General features: G+C 38.0%; 1 long non-coding RNA gene across 1 annotated transcript; it reads right to left on the bottom strand.

The window, feature by feature from the left end:
• LOC121108520 lies at window positions 1-26070 on the bottom strand. Its single transcript, XR_005843063.1, has 4 exons — window positions 25785-26070; window positions 8744-8864; window positions 5616-5723; window positions 1-324 (listed from the first exon to the last, which is right to left on the bottom strand). It is a non-coding gene; the product is annotated as an uncharacterized LOC121108520 (long non-coding RNA).
• Window positions 26071-27653: the final 1583 nt, after the last annotated feature.

The raw sequence follows: 27653 nt of genomic DNA, 5'->3' as shown, positions 1-27653 counted from the left end.
CCTAACATCCAACCTAAATCTTCCCTCTTTCAACTTAAAACCGTTCCCCCTTGTCCTGCTGTTATCTACCCTTTCAAAGAGTTTACTCCCTTCCAAGGCTAGATTAGCTAATCTAATTATTATTTCAGTTTTCACATGCATACTTTTGCTCAGAAGAATGTATGCATTTTCATTCCCCTCACAAATTGTATCTTCTTCAATCTGTTTCTTCCTCATTGCCTTCTGGTATTTTTAACTCTAAAGTTCCGATTCTGGAATGACTTTGCAGAATTGTTGTCCATTGAAATTTGCGCAGGTGCAAAAACCACAGGACCAGATCTTCACCTTGGGAGAAAGAGAAGAAATTCACATACATCTGCTTATTAATTAATCTGTGGTGACACTGCATTCAGCAGATTACTAAAATGTGTCAGAGTAAGGGAAATAGTCGCATTTTATTTCAAATTCACCCCTAAATACATAATGAACTTATTTTCTAAGATCATCTAGATGATATAAAATACTGTGTTTCCACATAACAACTGTTTGAGCAGGAGGGAAAATATCTTCCATTCCTAACAAAATCAATAGGGACAGATCAGTTCTCACTACTTCTCTGCCGTTTACTTAACACTAATCCAGTACTACAATTAGGATTTTGCTAGAGCATGAATGGGTAAGAACTTTGCCTATTTACTTTATTGAGAGATTAGGGTTCCTAACAACATCCTGGTAAGTTGCTTTTGCTTCTTTGATATACATTTATATAGATATGAAGGGAGTAGGAAGAGAGAGTTATATTTGAAATGAATAATAGTTATGGATAGTTTTTCATCAGCTATTCATGTGGTGAAAACTATGTTATCAAAAACAACTCTCTAGCCCTCCACCTCCATTTTTATTTTTAATATGGATTTTTTTGTTTGTTTGTTTGTTGTTTGTTTGTTTATTTGTTTTTGGTAGCATAACTATTAGGAGATTGATCATAGGAGACCAAGGAGAGAAAGAAAGATGTGCTGTAAAGAGAGGAGACTTTCAGTTGTAAAATGGAGTCTGACATGGCTGGAATTTTTTGGTGTGAATTACTTCTGATTAAAAGTCCTACTACTGTTAAAAGTGCATGCTACTTCTGATTAAAAAGTTTATATTCAATTTAAAGAGTCTCTTGAATCTCTGTTCCCTGCACAACTAAATAAGTGTAGCTTCAGTATTTTTATTTTTTTTTAAATATATCAGCTATCTTTTTGTCAGTGACAAAAACTTGTGAGAGTCACAGTCACCTGAAAAGGAAATGGTAGAAAACAGAAAGTTTCAAAAAAGTTGATATTGTTTGGGGAACCCCACTTGAAAATTAATTATAAGTACAATCTATCATCTGCTACTGGGGAAAAGGGTTAAAGATACCATGTGAGTGATGTACTAGGAAACATTTTCTTCTGTATGTAGTGTATATAAGAGTCTTAATTAATATCTGTTCACCAAAGCAATCTGCATAGGAATTTGCTTTTAAATTTCCTAGAGCATGAATATATACTAGTCTTGGTAAAAATACATTTGAAAAGTCTGGGGGTTTTGAGAAAGGTATATATAGGTAGCTAAACAGGGAATAGAGGAGGATATTAAATATCCCATAGAGAATAAGTGTGTTTAATAACTTATATAGTCATATAGAGAAAGTATATTAAAATGCTTGCGTTATACAGACAGCCAAGAAACAGATTAACAGAGCATTACATTTTATTGTTGAGCACAAATGTTCCATTCCTTTCTCTGAGCTCCTAATCAGCATTTTTCATTATTTTCCTTCCCCTGTATTTGGCTTCTGTGCCTCAGTGCCCATAGCAACACTTCCAGTAGTGTTAAAAACTAGATAGTGCAACCACTTTCCCAGGCACAGAGCTTTGCCAAGGCCTACATTTGATCCAGCTAGGAGCACATGCCTGCTCGGTGGTACAAGGTCATAATAATAATTCTCCCTTCAGGGGCAAACAGTCTTAGGAATGATCCCCCACTATTCTCCCCTACTATCTTGGCTCATTTTGATCTCAGTTGTTATTAAGTTCATTTTATGCTGCAGTTGGTGCAGCTTGTTTACTTACAGAAACGGTTATTCAGAAAGTGGATGCCTGCAACGAAACTAGAAACCTGCATGTTTGTGTGTGTAAGCGTATTTGTTGTGTTTCTGGAGAGATATGAGAGAAAACTGGTATATTTAAGGACACAAAATACCTTTTAACTTCGATGACATAAAAAAAAAAGTGAGTATTATCTTCGATGGGCTAAGCTTTGGTTTTGGTGTTTTGTTTTATATTGTTTTGTTTTGTTTTTCATTTGTACCTTCCCCCCAGTTTTCACTCTGTAGTGTTTAATGTACATTTCAGTGGATGGAAATGATGACAGAAGGCATTTGCCATCCCTTGAGGCATGGTAGCTGTCTCTGGAAGTACTTTTGGTACAAAAGTATACTGAAGAGTATACATATATACACACATATATTTTTATATACATGCTTTTTTGCTTTTCTCTTTTCCTCTCTTTATACCAAGACAGAGATTTCAGTTGCTGGGGGTGAAGATATCTTCCTGTTTTAAAATGGCAAGTTTTCTATCCATGGCCCCCAACTCCAGCCATTCCCTTTATTTAGTTTTTGTCACTTTTCACTTCTTCCTGAATTCCCATATTTTGACCAGTAAGCCCCATTTCTGCACTTAAGAGTGAATATTCATCTTGCTCTACAGACAGAACTCCAGCCCTTCCCAGCTTATTTGGAATTGTTCATGGGTGGTCTCTTTATCCACTGAAGTATGGAGAGAGTTTTCAGTTTGTTGCAAGAAGAAACATGAATAAGAAGAAAAAAATCAGGGATTTGTTGGGCTGGGAAATATGGGAAGTTAACAGAAGCTGTTAGTAGGCAAATCAACAGCAAGGAAGTCGGATATACTTTTTACAAGAGGATAAATGAGTAGTTGGTTCTTTCAGCATTTTCTCAGGTGACCAGAATTCTTGAATAATTATTATATGGATGACAACTGAAATAATTCACAGTAGGATATTAATGTTCTTTCTTCAAAAGAACTACAAAGATTTTCAATAATTTCCAAAATTTCGAGACAGTGATTGGTGAGGGGTGAGTGAGAATCTTTACCAGAAGATAAGTACACCAGAGTTAAGGATAGATCACAACACTGAGACATCTACAAAAATTCTAGTGAAATTTTAATGATTATTTGCAAAATAGATTTACCCTTCATTAAAATTGTACTCTGAAATTCATGGAGAATCAAAGATTATGTAAATCTTATAAAATAAAATAAGACTTACATTTCATCTTCTAAAATATCAACTACATTTTGCTATGCCTATTCTCTGTGTTTGACTCATATCTACATCTGCATTTTATTCCAACAATATCCAAGAAAAATATTACATATTTCCTACTGTCAGAGTATTGGAAATCTGTGATGGGCATTTTCTCACAAGGGAACAAGTTAGAGAAACTGATCTTAGAATGTCTGGATGTTTTGCCTTTTTTTGCTTGAAACTAGAGGCTGATCTTATTTAAGTTTTCTTTATTTATATATCTTATTTCAGTTTTTCTTTTCTATTTTGGGAACAAAGTGGCTAAAATAGTAGCTTCTGTTTTGATGTGGGAAATGGTGACTAATAACATTTCCCCCAGTTCTGATGTTATTCCTCCCCAGCTTAAGATGCTGGAGGCAAGAGGCTCCCTCCCAGATGAAATGAACCCATGGTGTGCCTCACTCCTTGATCTAAGCTATAACTCCTCTTGTCCACATACATGCTTTCTCACATGGACCCAAGAGGAAAAACTAGCCTAGCTGGATTGTAGTTAAAGATAGAAAATGGTAGTCCCAGCTGCTGCAGTGGGACTTTCATCTATTCCAAATGATGGAGACATTAAACCATCAGTGTATAATGCACAAGAAGGAAATACATACCTCAGATGAGAGGCCTTAAGACCCAGCATATCAGTTTAGACCTAAACTGCTTTTGTGGGTATAACTGGTGCTGACAATCTCATGAGTATGTAAAAGGCAGATGTGAATGTATCTTGATTTGTGTACAACAACCTTTGAGTTTGTTTATCTAGTCAGAATTTAATATCAAATTCAGGCCAAATCTTAAACTCAGACTATCAGGTTTTTTTTTTCCCAGGCGTTTGAGGAGAGAAAAGTCAGTTTCCTACTGAACTGAATTCTGGTACTTTTCTGTAGAACAAATAATCAAGTCACAGATTTTTCTAAACTGTTGTGTTTGTATTTTACTACACTGCATCATTGCAATTGTAATATAAAAGTTTAGTTTCAATATAATAACCACATGAGGCCCTATTTATGCATTTGTAATTTTTCACAAAAGTCTGGATTTGCAATTAAACATGCAATATAGGAAAAGCTATAGATTGTTTCCCAGTCTTTGAGAAGCAGATACTACAGTCTTGAAGATGATGAGAAATAACAACCATATTGATTGTTAATCATTTTTTATCTCTAGGATAACTATCTCCTTTTATTCAGGAGAACTCATCTCCCACAAGGCTTTATCAAGGCAGGTTAGCTCATAGTAGTGCAGCATTTTGTAATCTTTTTTGTTTTGTTTTCCTTAAGAATATGTAAGGAAAATCTTAATCCTTAAGATTTTAAAGCACATATATGGTTTTGTCAAATGCATAGCATATTTTATTCCTGTACTTTGCCCTATCTTTTATACTGACAGAAATTGGTGCACACATATACATTATGAATCCATCCAGACTTTTGAAACATAGGATGTTTTGGAGCCATTTTGCTAGTCCATTGTGAGACACCAGTCCTGCACTTTTAAGAAAATATAATTCCATCTCTGCAATCTGTGCTAGCAGAAAACTCGCATAGCAGTCCCAGTGTCTCTCAAATAACCCTCATAATCAAGCACTGGATCTCAGAAGAGCTCTGACAGTATTTCACATATTTCACATTTTTTTTAATCTTTCTTTTTACCAAAAAGCAAACAAACAAAAACAAACAAAAAAACAAAAACAAACAAAAAAATTAATCAATCAAACAATAATAATAATAATAATAAATAAAATAAATAATAATAATAAACTTCATTAATATGATACAAGGGGAAATGGCCTTAAGTTGTGTCAGGGTAAGTTTAGTTTGGATATCAGTAAAAACATCTTTACAGAAAGGATGGTTAAGCACTGGAGTAGGCTCCCCAGGGAGGTGTTTGAGTCATCATCACTGAATGTGTTTAGAAACCATTTGGATGTGGTGCTCAGGGACATGATTTAGCAGAGGGTTGTTAGAGTTAGGATAGTTTGTTTAAGTTGCTGTTGGATTTGATAATTTTGAAGGTCTTTTCCAACCTGAGCAATTCTATGATTCTACATGAGACTGAATTCCAATTTGCTACACTTTTGGAGTTTCTTATTGATAGTGCTTTCCAGTTTGCCCTAGATAAACAGATCCTAACTGCTCTGTCATATTCTTCAGTTCATTTACAATTTCCTTTACTTTAATATGTATCCTGTTTCTGCCTACAGTTTCCCACTTAAAATTATTGTTCATTAGCAATTGCCATCCAGAAGAAAACAAGATATGATTTGAACAAGAGTAAAAAATCATTACCTTAGTTGCTGTTGACTTTGGGAGGACATATTTGGAAGCCAAGGACAGCCTCTACCATCACTGATAGGGTTTCGCTCACTTTTTCTAAATTCCATCTTCATTCTAGCTCTGTAATGAGTCTCCATATTTGTGAATGAAACCTAATAGAATGAATTTCCCCATCCTCTCTATCATCATGTTCATAATAGTCAATAGATTGAATGACCAGTTCAAGGAATTCAGACATTCATCAAGCACATCAGATATATAAAATAAGAATACTGTATGCAAGTAGATTGACTCCTTTCAGATATAGTTAGCTATAAGTTTTTAAGAAATATGAATGTAATTCTTGTGTGAATAAGAAACAAATCCATGTGAAGAATGTTATCCGCAATTATCTTCCTATTAACCATTCACCTCTGCTCCTGAAGAAACTAACAGAAACCCTAGCCTAAAAAAGATGAAACCTTGAAATGTTTGGAGTTTATTCCTACCTTTCGTCCTTCTTTGCTCTGCTTTATGTTATATAATGTTCATTCCTATTACATCTTTATAGATGTTTTGTTAAAGTTCATATCACAAAGACCCATTAAAAAAAAAAAAAGAAAAAGAAAGAAAGAAAGAAAGAAAAAAAAAGAAAGAAAAAAAGAAAAAGAAAGTGACTTGGGGTTTCAGACAATTTCTAAATAACCATAACATGAACATGAAGAATTAACTAAAGACACCAGAGTCTATGTTAGAACAGAGATGCTGACATTTAAGCCCCTTGCATCATGTAAATTAAAAATAGTATGACAAACAGTGAGTAATTTGATGGTCAGGGGTTCATAATAGATACTTTAATATCTCTGTCATGAAAAGTATTCTGTCCTTGATTTAACCCATACTGAACAGCTCAAGGGTCCAGTTCATAAAGCGTGACAGTGCCTAAACATTTTTGCAGTAATTCATATATTGGCCTAGGAACTGCACTGAAAATGCTTACGACTAAGCAAACATGAAGGAGATTTGTGAACTAAATGTACTAATGAAAAGATAAATTCATTGTATCAGTTGTGCCTCTGGTTTAGCTGCCCACTGCTGGAGAGAGGGACACAGGGGCAGAAAGACGGTGATGCAACATCACTTACAAAATACACAATTCACATTTGATTGATTATTAGCTACATTTTCATGAGTCATTTACAAGGCATATTTACTATCAAAATCTCAATTTTGGGGGATATAAAGACACCTTTGCTTTGTCTATATATGGCAAAAAATGCAAACACATAAGGTAGGCTGGTCTTCATTATACAGGCTGAGGAAAATATATGTTCAGTGTTATGATCCTGATGTTCACATAAGCAGTGGCTTAGGACAATAAAAGGAACTGTCACATTCCTGTTGATTTATGTTATGAAATTCATCTAACCAATCCAGATATTTGTATCTGATCTGAGCACATTAAGTGTCTTCTATAGTCAATGGAAATTGACACTTGCATAATGTGATTCACTAAGTCATAAGGTAGATATCTAGACCAGACCAGATGAACAGAATCACAGAACTGACTATTTGGTGGATAGTTAATGAAATGTGTGATTAAATCCAAAGATGCAATCCAAAGATACTATCTCTCTTAAGGGACAGCCCCCACTGTCAGTACTGGTGAATGTAAAAGCTAAGCACAGTCATGCCAAAAATACTGATGAGATGTGAAGCTGGACGTTAGCCAACAGTGTGCACCCTCACTTCCCAGAAAGCCAACTGGCCTTTAGCTGCATCCAAAGAACTGTGATCAGCAGGTCAAGGGATGTGATTCTGTCCCTCTTTTCTGCACTAGTGAGACCTCACCTAGAGTACTGTGTTCTGATGTGCAGTCCTCAGTACAGCAGATATCCTGAGTTGTTGTAGTGCATTCAGAAGAGGACCACAAAAATGATCCAAGGGATGGAACACCTGCCCTATATGGACAGGCTAAAAGAATTGGGACAGTTTATCCCGAAAAAGTCTCTGGGGACGTATGAGAGTGGCCTTGCAGTATCTGAAGAGGGGCTAAAAGAAATAAGGAGACAAATTCGTTCACTGAGTGTGTGGTGACAAGAAAAAGGGATATGGTTTCAAATGAAATGAGAGGAGATTCAGTCTGGATATAAGGAAGAAGTTATTTACAGTCAAAGTGGTGAGGCACAGGAACAGGTTACCTAGTGGGGTGGTAAAGGACTCATCTTTGGAGACATTCAAGATCAGGTTGGACAGGGATCTGAGCAATTTGATCAAGATGCAGATGTTTCTTTCCATTTCAGGGTAGTTGGACTACATGCTCTTTAAGAATCCCTTCTAGCTCAAATGGTTGTAAGGTTCTGAGATTCTAAAGAGTTACAGTCACTCAGTGTTCAGGTGGATGAGTGGTGCTCCTCAGAAGTCTGTACTGGGGCTGATATTATCTAACTTCTTCATTCACAACTTGGACAGTGAGTGCATGCTCAGCAGGTCTGCAGATGACATCAAGCTGAATGGTGTGAATGACACACTGGAAGTAATGGATGCCATCCAGTGGAACCGTATCAGGACTGAGTGGTGTGCAAACTTCACATGTTCAAGGTACCTGGGTTAGGGCAATTCAGAACATGAATACAGACTGGATTGAGAGCAGCCCTGTGGAGAAGAACTTAGAGGTATTGGCTAATGAAAAACTAAGTACGAGCTGCCAATGCTTACTTGCAGCCAAGAAAACCAACTGCATCTAAGGCTTCATGAAAATAAGCTTAGTTAGCATGTTGAGGGAGAAGATTGCCCCCCTCTACTTTTCAATTGTAAAACCCCACCTGGAGTACTGCCTTCAGCATTAGAGCCTCTGACGTAAAGAGTGGTTCCAGAGGAGGGCAATGTAGATGATCAGAGAGCTGGAGCACCTCTCCTATGATGAAAAGCTGAGGAAGTTGGGCTTGTTCAGCAGGGCAAAAGACACTGGGAATACTTATAATTTTCTTTCAGTACGTACACAGGGCCTACAAGAAATATAGGGAGAAACCCTTCACCAAGGTATGTAGGACAAAGCTTTAAGCTAAGAGAAGGTAGATTTAGACTACATATCTAGAATTATCTATCTATCTATCTATCTATCTATCTATCTATCTATCTATTTAATTATTTATTTTTACCCAGAGGATGATGAGGCAGTTGAACAGTTTTTGCAGAGAAGTTGTGGAAGTTCTTTTGCTGGAAGTGTTCAAGTCCAATTTGGATGGAACTTTGGGCATCTTCATTTAGTGGGAGGTGTCCCTGTTAATGGCAGGATGGTTAGAAGAAGGTAAGACTTTTGGTTCCTTCCAATTAAACCATAGAATTAACATAATCACAGAACAAATAATGTTAGAAGGGACCTCAGGAGATCCCCGAGTCTAAGTTCATAACAAATCCAAATTAATTTTGAATAAGTTGCTTAGGGGTGTGATACAAAATTCTACAAATAAACTTCAATTTGGTGAAGGGGGCCAATAAAGTAATGATTTTTTCTGGTAGATGCTGTTAAAGGAGGTGGCTTCTTCATGTTCTAGATGATGTATATAACCTTATTCTTTTGCAAATGATAGCTAATAAAGGAGCTCTAAGTGAATCTAACTAATCATAGAATCATAAAATCAAAGAATCACAAGGTTGGAAAGATCATCTTCAAGACCATCTAGTCCAAACATCCTCCTATCACCATTACTATCACCATTACTACCCACTAAGCTTCTAAACCATATCTTAGAGCACCTCATCCAGACCCCTTTTGAACACTGCCAGGAATGGTGACTTAACCACCTCCCTGGGCAGGCCATTCCAGTGCCTGACCATTCTTTGAGTGAAAAAGTTTATCTTATGTCTAATCTAAATCTCCCCCAGTGCAACTTGTGGCCATTCTCTCGGGTACTGTTTGTTGACTGGGAGAAGAGACCAACCATGTCCTCATCACAACCACCCTTCAGGAAGTTGTAGAGTGCAATGAGGTCTTCCCTGAGCCTCCTCCAGACTGAACAATCCCAGATCCCTCAGCCACTCCTCAAAAGATTTGTGCTCCAGACACCTTACCAGTTTTGTTGCCCTTCTCTGGACACATTCCAGGGCCTCAGTGTCTTTCCTGTAGTGAGGGGCCCAAAACTGAACACAGTACTCAAGGTGCAGAGCTGAGTACAGGGGTATCATTACCTCCCCGCTCCTGCTGGTTACACTAGTTCTAATGCAGGTCAGGATGGCATTGGCCCTCTTCAACTCCTGGGCACAGTGTCGGCTCATGTTTAGCCGAGCATCAACCAACACCCCGTGGTCCCTTTCCTCTTCACAGTAATCTAGCCATTCTGTCCCAAGCCTACAGAGTTGCATGGGGTTACTGTGGCCAAAGTGCAAAACCTGGCACTTGGCCTTGTTGAATCTTATTCCATTCACCGCAGCCCAGTGATCCAGCCTATCCAGATCCCTCTGAAGGGCCTCCCTACCCTCAGGCAGATTGACACTATCTCCCAAAACAATGTCATATGCAAGTTCACTGAGGGTATACTCAATCCCCTCATCTAGGTCATCAATAAAGATATTAAACAAGCTGGTTCCCAGTACCGACCCCTGGGGGATACCACTTGTAACGGGTCACCAACTGGAAATTGTCACATTCCCTGCTGCATCAAGTAAATGATGGAAGTTCTCCTTAGTTCTTCTCTTACTGTTTGTATATAAATATAAAAAAAAGATTTATTGTTCTCCTTTACTGCAGTGGCCAGTCTGAATTCAAGCTGAGCTTTTGACTTCCTAACTTCCGCCCTGAATATCTTAGCAACTTCACTGTAGTCTTTCCAAGTAGCCTTTCCCTTCTTCCAGAGGACATAGACTCTTTTTCTCTCAGAGTCTCCACAAAAGTTCCCAGTTCATCCACACTGGCCTTCTTCCCCTGCGGATCACCTTATGGCATTCAGGGACAGCCTGTACTTGTGTCTTTAAGATTTCCATCTTGACAAGTGTCCAGGCTTCCTGGACACCTTTACCCTTAAGGAGCGACTCCCAAGGGACCTGTGCTACAAGCTCCCTGAACTGGTCGAAGTCCACCTTCTTGAAGTTCATGATAGAAGTTTTGTTAGTCACCCTTCTGACATCATCTAGGATTGAGAATTCTACAGTTTCATGGTTGCTCTGCCCAAGACAGTCCCCAACCTTCACATCTCCCACCAGTCCTTCCCTGTTAATGAAGAGCAGGTCTAGCAGGGCATCACCCCTGGTAGGCTCTCATACCAGCCATGTAAGGAAGCTATCTTCCATGCACTCTAGAAACCTCCTGGACTGCTTCGTCTGCACTGTGTTATATTTCCAGCATATATCAGGGAAGCTGAAGTCTCCCATGAGAATGAGTGCTGGCAATCACACAACTTTCACAAGCTGCTTGTAGAATGCCTTGTTCATCTCTTCATCCTGATTAGGCAGCCTATAACAGACACCCACCAAGATGTCACCCCTACAGGACTTCCCCCGATTCTTATCCATAGACACTCAACTTTATAATTTCCAACCCCAAGCTCTTCAACATCAAAACACTCTTTAATATAAAGGGCCACACCACCACCTTTCCTTCCTTGCCTATCCCTTCTGAAGAGCTTGTAACTATCCATCACAGCACTCCAGTCGTGAGAGTGGTCCCACCATGTTTCAGTAATAGCAATTAGGTCATAGTTAGCCTGCCACACAATTGCTTCCACTTCCTCCTGTTTGTTGCCTATGCTGCATGCATTGGTGTAGATGCACTTCAGCTGAGTCATCTGCCTCACCCCAAGCTCAAGCACTGTTCCCCTAGGCTCATCTCTGGTGAGCCCTGTTTTATCCCCTTCCCCTGTCATCTGACTTCATATTTTCAGTTGGAGTCAGGTTCTCTATGTTAACCAAGGGGAATATTCTGAATCAGCAGTCCCAAATTTTTGCAGTAAGATAAGCAAAGATAAAAGTTAAGCTTTTAATTGACAGGCATTTAAGTTACACACATATAAACACATATATAAATACATATATAAAAAATATTCTGCTACAGTATTGCCAAAAGAAATTCTGTAACACGTACAGGAAATAAATCCGTATCAACTACATGTCACTCTAGAAAAAGATCACCAGTAGAGTGATTTATCAGGTTGGATATTCTACTTCTGCTTCTATTTCTTTGGCTTACACTTCTGCTTGTGTTTCTACTACTATTTCATTGCTGGGTTGGGTCAATGTCCTGTCAAGAATTGTCTATTGCAGAACCTTAAGACATTAACAGGTAAAGAGGTAATCAAAGAGGATGGCATGCAAACTTCTTGTGACTTTGTCACTTTTTCCTCAGATTTGTTCCATTGTTTTCCTTGCTTATTCTTCCTACTTTGTGCTGTTACTTAATAACCCTCTAGTTGTGTAATTTCAGCTCCTGAATTAAATATTTCCTCCAGTGAAACCCTCACCTTGATAAATTGCAAATAGTAATTATTATTCCTTTCAGAGTCTGAGATATAGAGTCATAGCTGTAATTTCCAAGGCCTGAGAGCTGAGGAATTTAAGCTTTGCTTCTCTCCTTCAAAGTTTTCACCTGAGATCATATTTCAAGCCCTTTCTTTGGATTATACGATTAAGATAATTTCTTTATGAAATTCATGCCTTTGTGAGATATTCAAGAAGGAACCCAATAGTTCTTAAGCTTCTCTTACTTCCCCTATGAATATCAACAATGGATGAAAAGAAAAAGCACATAGATGCCTGACAATTTTAAATGCTTCTAATTTTTTATATTAACTATTGTGGTAGCATCTGCTGGTCTCAAATATGGAGTCTTGGTTCTTGTGAGTGACATATAAAACTAAAGTAAGAAACAACTTTTTCTCTGGTTGTTGTCTAGGTTCATGAAAGCCAGGTCCTTCTTGACCAACCTGATCTCTTTCTATGATCAAGTGATCCACCTAATGGATGAGGGAAAGGCTGTTGATATAGCCTACCTGGACTTCAGCAAAGTTTTTGACAGCATCTCCCACAGTATTCTCCTGGAGAATTTGGCAACCTGTGGCCTGGACAGGTACACTCTTTGCAGGGTAAAAAACTGGCTGGAGGGCTGAGTCCAGAGGGAGGTCGTGAGTGAGGTTAAATCCAGCTGGCAACCAGTCACAAGTGGTAGTCCCCAAGGGTTGGTACCGGGACCTGTTTTGTTCAATACTTATTGATGACCTATGTGAGGGGACTGAGTGTACCCTGTCTGGGAGGTGTCATGTGAGTCTGCAGATGACACCAAGTTGTTGGTGATCTCCCTAGGGGTTGGAAGACCCTGCAAAGAGATCCGTACAGGGCCTGGGCTGAGGCCAAAGGGATGATATTCAACAAAACCAAGTGTCAGGCCCTCCACTTTGGCCACAACAATCCCAGGCAACACTACAGGCTTGGGCAGAGTGGCTGGAAGACTGTGTAGAAAAACCTAGGGATTTTGGTCAACGTTCAGCTGAACATGTGCAAGCAGAGTGCCAAGGTGCCCAAGAAGACCAGTGTCTTTTACAAAAAATAATGTTGCCAGCAGGAGCAGGGAGATGATCATCGCTCTTTACTCTCTACAGGAAGGTAATGAAACCCCTGTACTCAGCTCTGGTGAGTCTGCAACTTGAGTACTGTGTTCAGTTTTGGGCCCCTCAGTACAAGAAAAACATCGAGGCCCTGGGATTATCCAGAGAATGGCAATGAAGGTAGTGAGAGGTCTGGAGCACAAACCTGATGAGGGAAGGCTGAGGGATCTGGGATTGTTCAGTCTGAAGAAGTGGGAGCATTCTACTTGTCTTTGTTCAACCTCATAAGATTCTCCTGGTTCTACTGCTAAAGCATGTCTAAGTCTCTCTGGATGTCATCCCATCTCACAAGTATGTCAAATGCATTACATGGTTTGGTGTTATCCACAAACTTGCTGAGGGTTTACTTGATCCCACTGCCAATGTCACTGATCAAGATATTAAACAGCACCGATTCCAGTACTAGCCCCTGAAGGACACCACTGATCACTGATCTCCATTTGGAGATTGAGTCATTGACCACAGCTCTGCGTATGATTTCACAATCAGTTTCTTGTCCATCATACAGTCCAATACTCAAATCCTTATCTTTCAAATTTAGAGTGAAGGATTTTGTGGAGGACCTTATGAAAGATTATACTGAAGTCCAGATAGATGATAATAGTGGTTCTTTGGGTCTTCCTTTGTCCACTGATGCAATTATGTCACCATAGGCCCTCCTATCGTTCAGATATCCTTTTCGTTTTCATTTTTGTTTTCCTTTTCCTTCTTCCTGTTCTTACTCTCTTTTTCCCTCTTCCTCTTCCACTCCTCATCCCCCCTGCCCTCCTTCTCCCCCTCGCTCTCCATCTCCATCTTATTCTCCGTGTCCCTGTCCCTCTCCTTCTTCTTCTCTTTCCTCTTCTCCTCCTTACATATCCTTTCTGAGAATGTAGAAGACAAATGGGATACATATTTTAATATATGCAATCTCTATTTTCCCACAGGAATGTAGGCAACATTCTGCACACCTGGATATTTAAAGTAAAATTTACACAGTATTCAGGTAGAACCGAAGTGTATTATTTTCGTACTCCTCATCCAAAGACTTCAACTAGATTAGGAAAGAAAATTTTGTTATTCTGATATCATGAATGTAGATAGTCATTTAATAAGACAAGAGAAAAAAAAGAAAAGAAAAGAAAAGAAAAGAAAAGAAAAGAAAAGAAAAGAAAAGAAAAGAAAAGAAAAGAAAAGAAAAGAAAAGAAAAGAAAAGAAAAGAAAAGAAAAGAAAAGAAAAGAAAAGAAAAGAAAAGAAAAGAAAAGAAAAGAAAAGAAAAGAAAAGAAAAGAAAAGAAAAGAAAAGAAAAGAAAAGAAAAGAAAAGAAAAAAAGAAAAAAAAGAAAAAAAGAAAAGAAAAGAAAAGAAAAGAAAAGAAAAGAAAAGAAAAGAAAAGAAAAGAAAAGAAAAGAAAAGAAAAGAAAAGAAAAGAAAAGAAAAGAAAAGAAAAGAAAAGAAAAGAAAAGAAAAGAAAAGAAAAGAAAAGAAAAGAAAAGAAAAGAAAAGAAAAGAAAAGAAAAGAAAAGAAAAGAAAAGAAAAGAAAAGAAAAGAAAAGAAAAGAAAAGAAAGGAAAAGGAAAGAAAAGAAAGGAGAAGGAAAGAGAAGGAAAGAGAAGGAAAGGAAAGAGAAGGAAAGAGAAGGAAAGAGAAGGAAAGGAAAGGAAAGGGAAAGGAAAGGGAAAGGAAAGGGAAGAAAAGAAAAGGAAAGAAAAGAAAAGGAAAGAAAAGAAAGGAGAAGGAAAGAGAAGAAAGGAGAAGGAAAGAGAAGGAAAGAGAAGGAAAGGAAAGAGAAGGAAAGAGAAGGAAAGAGAAGGAAAGAGAAGGAAAGGAAAGGAAAGGGAAAGGGAAAGGGAAGGGAAGGGAAGGGAAGGGAAGGGAAGGGAAGGGAAGGGAAGGGAAGGGAAGGGAAGGGAAGGGAAGGGAAGGGAAGGGAAGGGAAGGGAAGGGAAGGGAAGGGAAGGGAAGGGAAGGGAAGGGAAGGGAAGGGAAGGGAAGGGAAGGGAAGGGAAGGGAAGGGAAGGGAAGGGAAGGGAAGGGAAGGGAAGGGAAGGGAAGGGAAGGGAAGGGAAGGGAAGGGAAGGGAAGGGAAGGGAAGGGAAGGGAAGGGAAGGGAAGGGAAGGGAAGGGAAGGGAAGGGAAGGGAAGGGAAGGGAAGGGAAGGGAAGGGAAGGGAAGGGAAGGAAAGGAAAGGAAAGGAAAGGAAAGGAAAGGAAAGGAAAGGAAAGGAAAGGAAAGGAAAGGAAAGGAAAGGAAAGGAAAGGAAAGGAAAGGAAAGGAAAGGAAAGGAAAGGAAAGGAAAGGAAAGGAAAGGAAAGGAAAGGAAAGGAAAGGAAAGGAAAGGAAAGGAAAGGAAAGGAAAGGAAAGGAAAGGAAAGGAAAGGAAAGGAAAGGAAAGGAAAGGAAAGGAAAGGAAAGGAAAGGAAAGGAAGTGACTAATGAGATTTTAAATACCTATTTGTCTAAAACTTCTGGTTTTAATAGTAATGTCTAGGTCAGAGTTATCTCATTTACCTTTAGGTAATAAATTTTATGATATTATTTTCACCTTTTACATCTCCTGAATAATGATTTTATTTTTCAGATATTCTCCTGTGGAATCCAAAAACTGCAATGATAGATCTCTGTCTAATGGTATACCTAATCCTTCTATATCGCTCACTAGTAGTTTTAGGAAAAGAGCAAGAAACTCTCTAGTGAAGTTTTATGGAATAGTTAGACCTCAGAGACTCTCTCTGACTCTTCCTATTGCTGAGTGAATTAGGCCCTGAACCCCAATGGTTATGTTCTGTTTGACATGTGTTTTCATATATGTTCTTATTCAGTAATTCTGAACATTCTTATTTTCAATAATATGATGTTTAATTTTCTTAGATATACTATAATTCAATGAGTGATATTAAATCAGGAAAGCTCTTATTGTCCTGCAGATAGAAGCATGCTCCATATAGGTGTTTTCTCATGAGCATAAAACATGTTTAGAATAAAAACAAAACAAAACAAAACAAAACAAAAACTGCTTCACAGCTGAATTAGGTAGGAGGAACATTCATTTCCATTAACACTAGATACTTATCTAAATATTCTTTCTACATGAAAACACTTAAAAAATCATTCCATCAGTTGTTTAGTATACATGCAATACTGAGTTTAAGAGAGGAAAAGTGTCTTACTGTGTTATAGCTTAATCTAAATAATGCATATATTAAAGCTTTCTTCCAGTTATTATCCTGTTTTATAGCTCATTGTTCATGACATGGCCTTGTTGCTCATGTACATGACAGACAAATGCATTCTTACTACAGAATCTCCTACCTCCATAAATCATGATTACAAATTGAAATATTGTATGGTTCATTATTAATTTGTGTCTTCAAAATTTTCTAAAGGATGCTTTCCCTTCCTTTGGTGTTATTTTATTTTAATGGAGATGAAAATCTGTAGAAAAACGTAAAAGCAATCCAAAACACTTTCTTTTACCATGAAATGGGATAAGGTGTACCACCTTCAATAATCATTATTTCCTAGCGCAGGGTAATCTCAGTAAGTCATTACTTCCCCCATTGTTTAGGCTTCAAATCATCAAAGCATTTCAACACATACTTACGTTTAGTGCTTGATTAAGTACCACTGGGATAGGAATTAAACAATTGCTTAAAATTGAGTGTTTACATGCTTTGCTAATAAGGATGAAATGCTAAATTAAAATCATATTTTTGTCTGAGTTTCAAAGTCTACCAAGAAAGGAAAATAGTCTTGATGTTTTTTTTTGTTTTTTTTTTTTTTTTTCATTTGTTTGTTTTTACAGTCTAAAAAATCTTGATAGAATGAAAAGAGTTGAGTGGATTTTTCTCTCCATTATCACAATATGACAAGTTGTGAGAACATCCAAAGAGAAAAACCTTTTATTTTCAGTAAGATTACTGGTTATGAAGACAAATCAAAATCAATAAACTTCTTCTGTCCCTTCCTTGAAGTCTTCAGGAATTCCCTTCCTAACTTTCCCTGGATTCCCTACATTTTCAAGCCATTTTAGATATTTCCATCACTTTTTGCATAGCTCTAGAAGTCCAGCAACAAACACTTTGTTTAGGGACGTTCGTCTTTCACTTCCCAGTGTCTTTTCACATCTTTATGCAGATAAAGGTAGCTGATCCACCATCCAATGCCACAAAAGATAATGTTACAATGTCAGTGAGATTGTGAACAAAAATGATTTATGGACAATTGTGTGGTTCAGCTCTATCTTCTCAGACTGTCTAGCACACCCTTGCTGCCATTAGGCACAGAAAGTTGAAGATAGTGATGTCAGTGACAAATGCCTAAAAAATTAAATAAGCATCAGATTTTAGCTTAGTGACTGGTGGAATTGAGAAAAGAGAAACACTTTTTTCAGTGTATTAGTGTCTATATACAGGAGAATTTTTTACTAATACTTTTAAGATAAGCTAACATGCATCTTCATTGGTCAGCATCAGGTTTGCAGTTTATACAACACATCTGGGGAAAACAAAACAAAACAAAACAAGAGCAATACAAAACAAAACAAAAACAGAACAACAAAACAAAACAAAACAAAAACAAACAAACAAACAAAAAACAGGCCACTATTCATTATTTCTTCTACTTAGGATGTTGTTAGTATTTCCAGAAAGAGATAAAGCTTTCCTTCTCTCTAATACTCTCTTACACACTTTTTTCCCTCTCCTGTCCTTCAAGAAAATTGTCCTTTTATTTATTTTCACTCTGTGCAAGAGTGGCAGCTGATTTTGAAGTGTCAGACTGTTATTTGTTTTTTTGGATGTTACCATTTATTGCAAAGAGGATAAAATCAATGTGACATTTCCAGAACACTGATAGATGAAAATGATGAGGGGTCTTTAAACACAGAAGGCTAATTTTTTTTTAAATGTCACTGGTGTACTATTTCAGAGTTTGTCAAAGATAAAACAGTAAAAGTTATAGATATGAAAACTAATAATATTTCAGTGGGTAAGCTATAGATAAGGAGACTGTGCAGTATACAATTTCTTTATATTTCTAAATATAATATGATAGAAATGCTGCAAAAAGGACATTAAATATAGTTCCTTTTGGTTATTTGAATAAATCTCCATTTATGAAGACCTTGGTCTCTAAGTCTAGGCCCTTGCAATCAGTTGATCTAGAAAGGACTACCAGGTGGCATTTCATACCATGAAGAATTAATGTGGACTCAAGGGATTGTGATTTGATGACCAGGTTTTATGTGTTGCTTGAACAATGCAGTAATAGCGTTTTTCAAGTTATTAGTGTGTTATGGCGTGAGTCTGAGATGCTGAAATCTATTCCTTGCACTGCCTGGGTACAGTTTCTGATACACACCCTCCCTTTGTGTCTTGTTAACTAAAGTAACCCATGTGCATAAAGCAGAGAAGACTCCTGATACCCCGCAGCTCCAACACTTTAACAACAGATTGTGTGTGTGTGTATTATTACTACTTCATTTCTAGATATTTCATTTACAAGTCATGGATGAAAATCTAGTCCTGAAGGCAGAGACCTTCACAATTTGATATCACTGGAAAAGCTATATGCAAAATTAGTCAACAGTATCAGTTCTGTTCTTAAATTAATAGTAACAGACATAAAGAGATAGTGATTCAGTTGTGCTAATCTGTCATATATGCTTTGATTAATAGGAGGAGTACAGGAAAGAGAGATGTGAGCTTCAGTGGTAGAGTCTTGCATACGATTACTTAACTGACAAATGTCCTATTTGATAAAGAGGTAGTAATGTCCAATTCTCAACATGTTACACATCCACAGAAAGGGAATTAGTACCAGCACACATTTGCCAACTACTGGGCAAGAAAAGGATGTGACATCTAGTGACCCTCACCAGATTATCACAGATAATTTATATGTAACATGGCAAAAGTTATTTTATTATAAAAAGCATGAGGTCAGTAAATAAAATGTCAAGATCTCTAAGAAATCTAACAAATACTTGAACATTTATTCATCTGAATATTATATTTAGGTAGCTCCAGTCCAACTGATGTAATTTGCAAATAGTTGAAAACCATATGTCAGTATTTACTGTGCTCAAACTGATGCTTTGTTTTGCAGATGTGAAATACTGAAGGTTTTTGTTTGTTTGTTTGTTTTCTTGCTTTTTTTAAGGAAGAAAGAAAGGAAAAGGAGGAAAAAATTACACAGTAGTTTAAGCTTGATGTTGGTTTTACAACCTCATTTGGGGGAAAAAAGAATTTCACAGTTTAACTGCAGATTAAATCTGATCTGATTCAGCTCTAATCATCTCATTATGGGCAAATGAACATAAATTGTGAATCAACTTGGAAAGAAGGGTGTGGGAAGATTTATGATAACTCCTCCCTTCGCTACACTAGACACAAGCATTAACCGTAATACCAGGAAAAAAAAAAAAAAAAGGAAACAGTAAGCACCTGTTTAAGGATTTGTTTAAAGTGGTTCAGACCTATGAAGAGACAGTCTGAACTCCAAGCTGCTGAATCCATCATTCTTTGAATTAAAGAATTGTAAAGTGGCAAACTGAGAAGATGAGACTCGTTTCTAAGTGACATGTTCAAAAACAGCTGTGAAGTCATACAGCTAAGCTTAGATATCTATTGGTACTAAATTTAAATGTGTGCAATATTGGACTCTGTTTCTGGTCCAGTGCAAGTCACCTGAAATGTTCAGCTGCTCACTTGGCTGTAAAAATGTGTTTCACGTATTCTCCATCAGCTGAAACTTCTGAACAGCATATAAATATTGTACTGAGATGGTTTGTCAGAGGACAATTCATCTTCAATGTCAGGGGTTTGCCTTCAAATATTTTAAAGGAAGATGTGATTGTTAAAACACAATATACTTCCTTTCTCTAGCCACATTTCCATATTTTGAAAAGAGGTTTTTAGTATACTTTGTTACATATAAGTATTTATAATTGGTAAATAGAAGTATATAATGATACCTGATGTATAGATTTCCCTTTCCCAATTATAAATGCTTACTCTAGTTTACACATGAAAATATACATTTTGTGATATTTTCATATATATATATACTTAACTGACTGTTACTCTACTCTTTCTAAATTTGTAATCTTACATGTGCTTATTATGTGAGGATGTGTCTCTTCACAAACAACTGTTCATATGAGATATTTTACTTGTTTTAAGTAAGTCCTATCAGAAATGTTACAGAAGATTAAGGAGAGATGTTGCATTAAAGGTCTGCTTAATCTTTTCGGGTCTAAAACAAAAAACTTCAGGAAAACATAGGGAAGTTATAAGCTCCCAGTATACAAGAGACAGACAAAACTTCAGAAACAATTGCTAACAATTGCTTCCAGTCTGTATTTACCATTTGGGAAATTAGAAGCCTATTTGTTAGTCACCACTGGGGAAATATGAAAAGACAAACCTTGACAAAGTCATAGTTGCACTGTTAAATGTAGTATTGTACTCCTTACTGTATAAGGGGCAGGATTCCACAGTTACACACAGATTAAATTAGTATTATTTCTCATCTTTTTTTTTTTTTTTTTTTTTTTTTTTTTTGGCACTGACAACAGTATCCTAATTACTCTTACCATTTTAATAGAAATTGATAAACAATTTTAGCTGATAAAAATAAAATAAATATTATGGAAAAAAAAGACATCCATAGAGCCAGTGCAGGGTGCAGGGAAGATGAGGAAGGAGTGAGAAAGAATCTGAAATGTTAATTAAGCTAAACACTTTTAAATTGAATAAAATTTACAGCAGGTGAAAAATAACGTATTACTGAAACCAAGAAAAGAGTACTTTCTCATACAAAATGTGTTGGAAAACCTCCTAATGTCGCCTACAGTTTATAATTTGACATGAAGGTTCCATTTGCACGGCAAGAATGGTTTCAGAAATTCACCAGTAATTCACAAGAGATACCGTATATCTTTGGATGATAAGCCTCTGGAGCATTTAAAACAAGATTTGACTTTGGAAATAACATTCAATTTTTTTAAAAAAAATACATACCAAAGGATAAATATGTATATTTATTTTTATTATTTTTTTATTTTTATTTTTTATTTTTATTTAATTTATTTTATTATTTATATATTTATTATTATTATGGAATATTCCTTTGGACAGTTTAGATCAGCTGTTCTAGTTCTGTCCCCTCCCTACTCCTTGTGTTCCTCTAGTCTGCTTGCTGACCTGACAGTTCTAGAATGTAAAAAACTGAAAAATCCTTGGCACTGTACAGCAACAACCAAAACATCACTGTGTTATCAACACTGTTTTTCTCCTAAAGAGAAAACACAGCATTGTAATATACATTATCATGAATATGAATTTTGTTCCAGAAGAAAGCAGGACAATATCCACTCCTTCCATACCATTTACATCATGCTCTGGTCCCACCATTTCTCATATTTAATTGCCATCACCTCTCTTGCCATTTATATATATACAAACATATAAACATACAAACATGTAAATATGTAGATATGTAAATATGTAAGTATATGTATATGTATAGGAATATGTATAATTCCCATGGTCTACAGGCAGTCCCTGTAAATTGACTGTGGAGTTCATCTAGACCATGATTTTGGGCTCCATCTGTCATAACAGTTCTTCAAGCCAGGAGAGGTAATATACAGTGTTGGATTATTCTATGCTGAAGCTAGATTTGTTTCTATCAGAATTAATTCTTTATTAATCTGGGTGATCCTTACTATAATTTTTACTGTGTTGATAAGACATGTAACAATCACAGCAAAGATGCTATGCAGTATTATGTAGCAATTAGCATCACACAAGTCAAATTACTGGCTGTTCTCATGCAGCATCACCTTTGATGTTCACACTGGACAACCCCATTCTTCCTCATTACTCACCAAGTACACTCAGGTCCCTGAATGGGCTTTTGACTGAGGTGTCATGGGCCTACTGAGATAGAAATAATCCATCCTTATATTGCCAGTTTAAATCTTCCTGATCCAATTTAACCTTAGAGGCTCAATACACCTTCTGCTTGTTTTGATGACCTTTGGTGGCATGACTCTTGGGTATGTAGGTATCTACATGATGCACAACATGTTCTCTACTCAGACAGCAGTACTTTTCCACCAGAAATGATGGAAAACCAGATGGGTTTGCCTCTGCACTGTCAGTAGTTTAGCTTCCATTGCTGTAACCACTCTCACAGTACATTTGCCACCATCCATGAATCAGATTAGAGATAGTATATTGAACATTTCAGCAAAACATAAAGCTAGCCTTCGCTTCTGCAAATTGACTTAAAATTTCCTTCAGCAGATTCTGCAACCTGTTGTGTTGGACTCAGATATCCAGAAAGTGCTAAGTAATGTTGAATAGTTTGATGTGTGCAGGCCAAACCCCAACACATCTAGCGAGCAGTAGATCTTTGACATTGTCAGGATCAAGGCATAGCTTTTTAAAACATTCTGTGACATTTTTAGGACTCTGCACTTGCTCAAGTGGAAGTTACAGACTCACTAGAGGTGATAATCATGATAGATACCTGCCTATATTCACCCACGTCTTGCCATCGACAACAATCCTGCCTCAGGGTAGATCTTTGGAGGGTGTTTTTGAATAGTTTCTAAACCATAAATAAAACTGGAAACACATGCAAAAGACATAACAAAAAGATTATGCCATGTATAAAATATACCAGGTATATTCAAAATTTTCCACAATTATTTTAACATGCACTGGAGTAGAGAGTGTATTTGTTAAGAGTTTCAGTTGTAAGGTTGCTGAAATCTGAGAAAGGTGGTACTATCGACTGCAAGTACCAAATCAAATCCATGACTGGTCCAACACAAATCTATACAAATGGCAAGACCATAGAGGTGCCTAGGCCAACCCTGAGAGGTGATAAAAAATGGGGATGGATTTAAGAAAACAAACAAATAAATAAATAAAAAGCAACAAAAGCAAGCAATATCATACTGTGACCGAAAAGATTCATCTTGTGATCATCAGTTACTAAGCTACTATACTGCTTATAAAAATTTTGTTTTAAAATTGTCAGACCGGATCTGCTGTTACCTCAAACCTTCATTTGCCACACTGGGTGTGTCAAGGACTGTTATGGTTTAACTGTCAGCAGCTAAGCACTACTCAGCCTTTTGCTCACTCCTCCCACTTCCAGTGAGATGGAGAAGAGAACTGGGAGAAGAAAAAAAAGTAGACCACATGGTTTGTGATAAAAAAACTACTTACTAAGAAAGGAAAATAAGAGAGATAACAGTAAAGATAATTATACATAAATATATATGTAAGTGTGCATGTATATAGAAAACAAGTGATACACAAAGCAATTTCAATTTTATAGACCTTTTTTTTTGGTTTTGGTGTGGTTTGGTTTTTTAACATTATGTTTATGTTATGTTATGTTATGTTATGTTATGTTATGTTATGTTATGTTATGTTATGTTATGTTATTAACATTATGCGGTATGGCATGGAGTATACCTTTGAGCATTTTAGGTCAGCATTTTCTGTCCCCTATACTTTCCTTGTGCCTCTTCAACACCAATGCTGGCAGGACAGCACAAGAAAGAAAAACTGAAGCATTCTTTTCTCTGTACAGCACTGCTCAACATTGCTCAGTGTTGCTCAGCAACAACTAAACATTTGTGTTTTATCAACATTGTTTTTCTCCTAAAATCAAAATATAGCATCATACCAGATACTATCAAGAAAATCAACTCTGTCCCAGCTGAAACCAAAACAAGGAAACAGCATTCATCTTGAATTATCTGCCCAACAAAAGAATGCCTACATATTTTGATCAATAAAAGACAGGGTCCAAAGTGTCAAGAAGAGCCACACTGTTCGCAAATTAATAAGAAAGACATTCATTTTAGCAGGACTGGCTGTCTTAAAAAACTGTTTCCAGTGCACCTTAGAGACCTCAGTTTCAGTCTGGCTTGATGTTCTAATTGAATTGCCTTTGTAGAAAGTAGAAAGCAAAGCCTCAGAGAGTTTTCTAGACAAAGAGGTGGGTGAGGGAATCCATGATACCTGTTCAGTAAATAGTAAATCATTTTACTCCTAACTGTGGGATGAGGATCTCACAAATTTATTATTTTTTATATATATTACATATCACACATAGTAATTGTCATGGTTTTATGATTTTTGGTTATCAGTATTCCACATCACTACATCATGCAGTGTACTGGGAGTTAAAGTGCAAATGCTTTAGTTCCGGGTACCTGTCTGGAAGAGAAGAACTACATTCCCTAAGAGCCTTTTCGAGTACTGTTATCATTCCTGCTCAAGGGAACAGATATAAGGGCATAGGTCATCTGACTCGGTCCTCTTCTCGTCTCGCCGTGTTCCCTGCTGGATCAGCTCACTGCTGCTGCTCCCAACTGCATGCAAAGCTTCAGTATTAGCGTAAGGCCTTTGGCTCTTGGACAATCTTTCTCTCAATTATTTTTGATTTATATTGTATTATAGTGTGTTATCTTACATTCCAATACTATATTTAGTAAATTAGTTTGCTTCTCCTCAGATTGTTACCGCTGTTTTTAATTATTTTGGGGTCCTCTGTTTCCCTTCCTGGAGGCGCAGATTTTGCGAAATCCCTCCGCCCCACTACCAAGGAACGGGGCCGGACCAGCCCTTTAAACCATTGACAGTAATATATAATAACATGCTATTATATTACTTTGTTTTTACCTAACTTTCCATAATCATAGAATCATAGAATGGCTTGAGTTTGAAGGGAACCCAAAGATCATCAAGTTCCATTCATCCTGCCATAGGCAGGGCCACCAACCTCCAGATCTGGTACTAGACCAAGTTGCTCAGAGTCCCATCCAACATGGTCTTGAACACTTCTAGAGACAGAGCATCCACAGCTTCTCTGGGCAGAGTACTGAAGGTGCACTTTATCAATGTCATTGATGAGAATGTTGAAGAGCATCAGTCCCAGGACAGACCCCTGGGAGACACTGCTCATCACTGGCCTCCACCTGAATGAATTGCCATTCACTACAATCCTCTTTCTATGGCCTTCCAACCAATTCCTTATCCACTCAATAGTCCACATCTCAAATCCGTATCTCTCCAATTTAGAGATAAGGATGTGGTGGGGGACCATGTGAAAGGCCTTGCACAAGTCCAGGTAGAGGACATCAGTTGCTTTCCCTTTGTCCACCGATGTCATCACCCCATCACAGAATGCCACTAGATAAGTAAGGCATGGCCTTTCCTTGGTAAAGCTATGCTGGCTATCTCAAATCACCTGCTCATCCCACATCTGCCTTAACATGTTGTATGAATCCTTCTTTGTTTTCTGGCTCAAAGCTTGCTTCCTGAGGTATTTATTGCAATAAGACTCTAGAAGATGAGAGGTGGGTGTTGCCTTGTGGCAATCAACATCACTGTCTGAACCATTTACATTTGAAGCATTTCTTTGGAGCTGTTTGCCTTTGGAAGGGAGTGTTCAGGACTGTTTACTGGACTGTTTACTGGCAGAAGATCTGTCCTGTGACCAAATAACTCCTGTTTGCTATGGGAGATTGGGAGATGATACCACTGTATGCTGTGAAGACAAGTTACAAGTTGATGTCTTCATACTCCCTCTTACCTGCTGGTGATGAGGTGATGAGAACAAAAGGAGTTCCTGCTGAGATCCAAAAGCCAGAAGCTGTCACTCCAAAAAGAGCTGTCTCAACCACTTTGGACTTATAAATGTTTGTGCTGCCATCGCAATCATCATCATCGTCACAATCATCACCATGTCATCAGTGGAACAACACCTAATGACCCACCACTACTGAAGATCAGTGACTGAACTATGAACCATGCTGGACCCATGGTGGTGACTATCTCCCTCTTGCTTTCTATAGAGACTCCTTGCTCCTATTTCCTATCTTTTCTACTGCCCTTCTTCCTTCCCCATCACCCTAATTCGTACTCCTTGCTTCTATTTCCTATCTTTTCTATCACTCACCTTCCCTTCCCCATCACTCCAATCTGTAATAGTGTCTGTCCTCCCCTTCCCCATCTCCCTCATTAAGATTTGTAATAAACTGGTTGGACCAACATTTGAACCATTGTTTCTTAATCTCATGCTGGGTACACATGTATCAAAGAACCTCCTCTCCCTCCTATAAATTGGAGCGAGACATGTGTCTTCTAGGAGGATCTGTTACATGATCTTTCCAGGCACAGAGGTGAGGCTCACAGGCCTGTAGTTGCTTCTTCCTCCCTTTCCTGTAAATGGAAGTGATGTTTCCTTTTTTCCCAGTCCCCTGGGACTTTTCCTAACAGCCATGATTTTTCAGATACTATGGAGATCAGTTCAGCAACCACATCAGCTAGTTTCTTTATGACCCTGGGATGCATGTCATCTGGCCTCATAGGCTTGTATGCACTCAGTCTCAGGAGATGGTCTTGGAATTACTCTGCCCTTGCACTCGGGGGGATCTACTCCCCTGGTTCCCACTTAGAGATTCAGGGATGCGAGCTTCAGGGACATGAGTAATACAAGAATCCTGGCTGCTGGTGAAAACTGAAGCAAAATCTCTGGTGACACCTGTCTGCAGCCATTAGACCAGGTGCTGAGTAAATCATTCAGTGGTAATAAAAAACAAGGTTTCTGTGACAGCACTACCCACTCAGCTATGGGTTACCTGGGTTTTCCTAGCACACTCCATATCCCTTGCCACCCCAGAAGTGGTAGGATAAAATACAAATTGTGTTCCCACGCTCTCATTCAACTGCCCTAAAACCCTGAAGTCTTTTTTGATAGTTTGCAGGCTTCTATGAGCGACTTCATCGCTGCCTGGCTGAGCTATCAGTAATGGGTAGTAATCAGAGGGGTGAACCAGATCCGAGCATTTTCTGGTTAGGTCCTTGAGCCAGGCCACAGGGAGGCAGTACACTTGCCTACAGGTCAGGTCCAGTCTTCACATGGGGCTCCCCACTCCCCTGAGAAGGGCATCAGCTACAACAGTAATCTTTCTGTGTTTCCTGACAGAGGCAGCCTCCAGACACAGAATCTACCAGCTCACCCTCGGTAATATCTCAGGTGAGCCTTCCCCTGCTTCCTTGCTCACCTCCCCTTCAATGCCCAGTGCCTCAAACCTATCACTTAGGGGCACCTGGGGAAGTGAGGTAGGTAGAGAAGGGATTCACCCATGATGTGGAGCCCAACTGTCTTCCAGCTCTCCCCATCTATCAGGTCCCCCCCACCTCCACCCAACTGCAACAAGGCAAGGAGTCCATCAGTTTTTGGGGAGCATCTCCCTGGAACCTTTCTCTCTGGCATACCAAAGTGTTAGCCCATCAGTCATTCTCTCTTTTATACTCTCTGATGGTCCTCCTTGAATCTGGTGGATGTCACTGACCTCCTGTAGGCTCCTTACTCAAAGGCAGTTGTGGGTGCAGTGGGTGCAGTTCCATTGCCCTGACAATGGAATTCATCTCATTATTGTGTCTCAAAGCAGTTCAT

The sequence above is a fragment of the Gallus gallus genome, chromosome Z (genome assembly GCF_016699485.2).
Source record: "Gallus gallus isolate bGalGal1 chromosome Z, bGalGal1.mat.broiler.GRCg7b, whole genome shotgun sequence".
Classification (NCBI taxonomy): domain Eukaryota; kingdom Metazoa; phylum Chordata; class Aves; order Galliformes; family Phasianidae; genus Gallus; species Gallus gallus.
The sequence above is the reverse complement of the archived record's forward strand: the minus strand, read 5'-3'. Positions and strand labels throughout refer to the sequence as shown.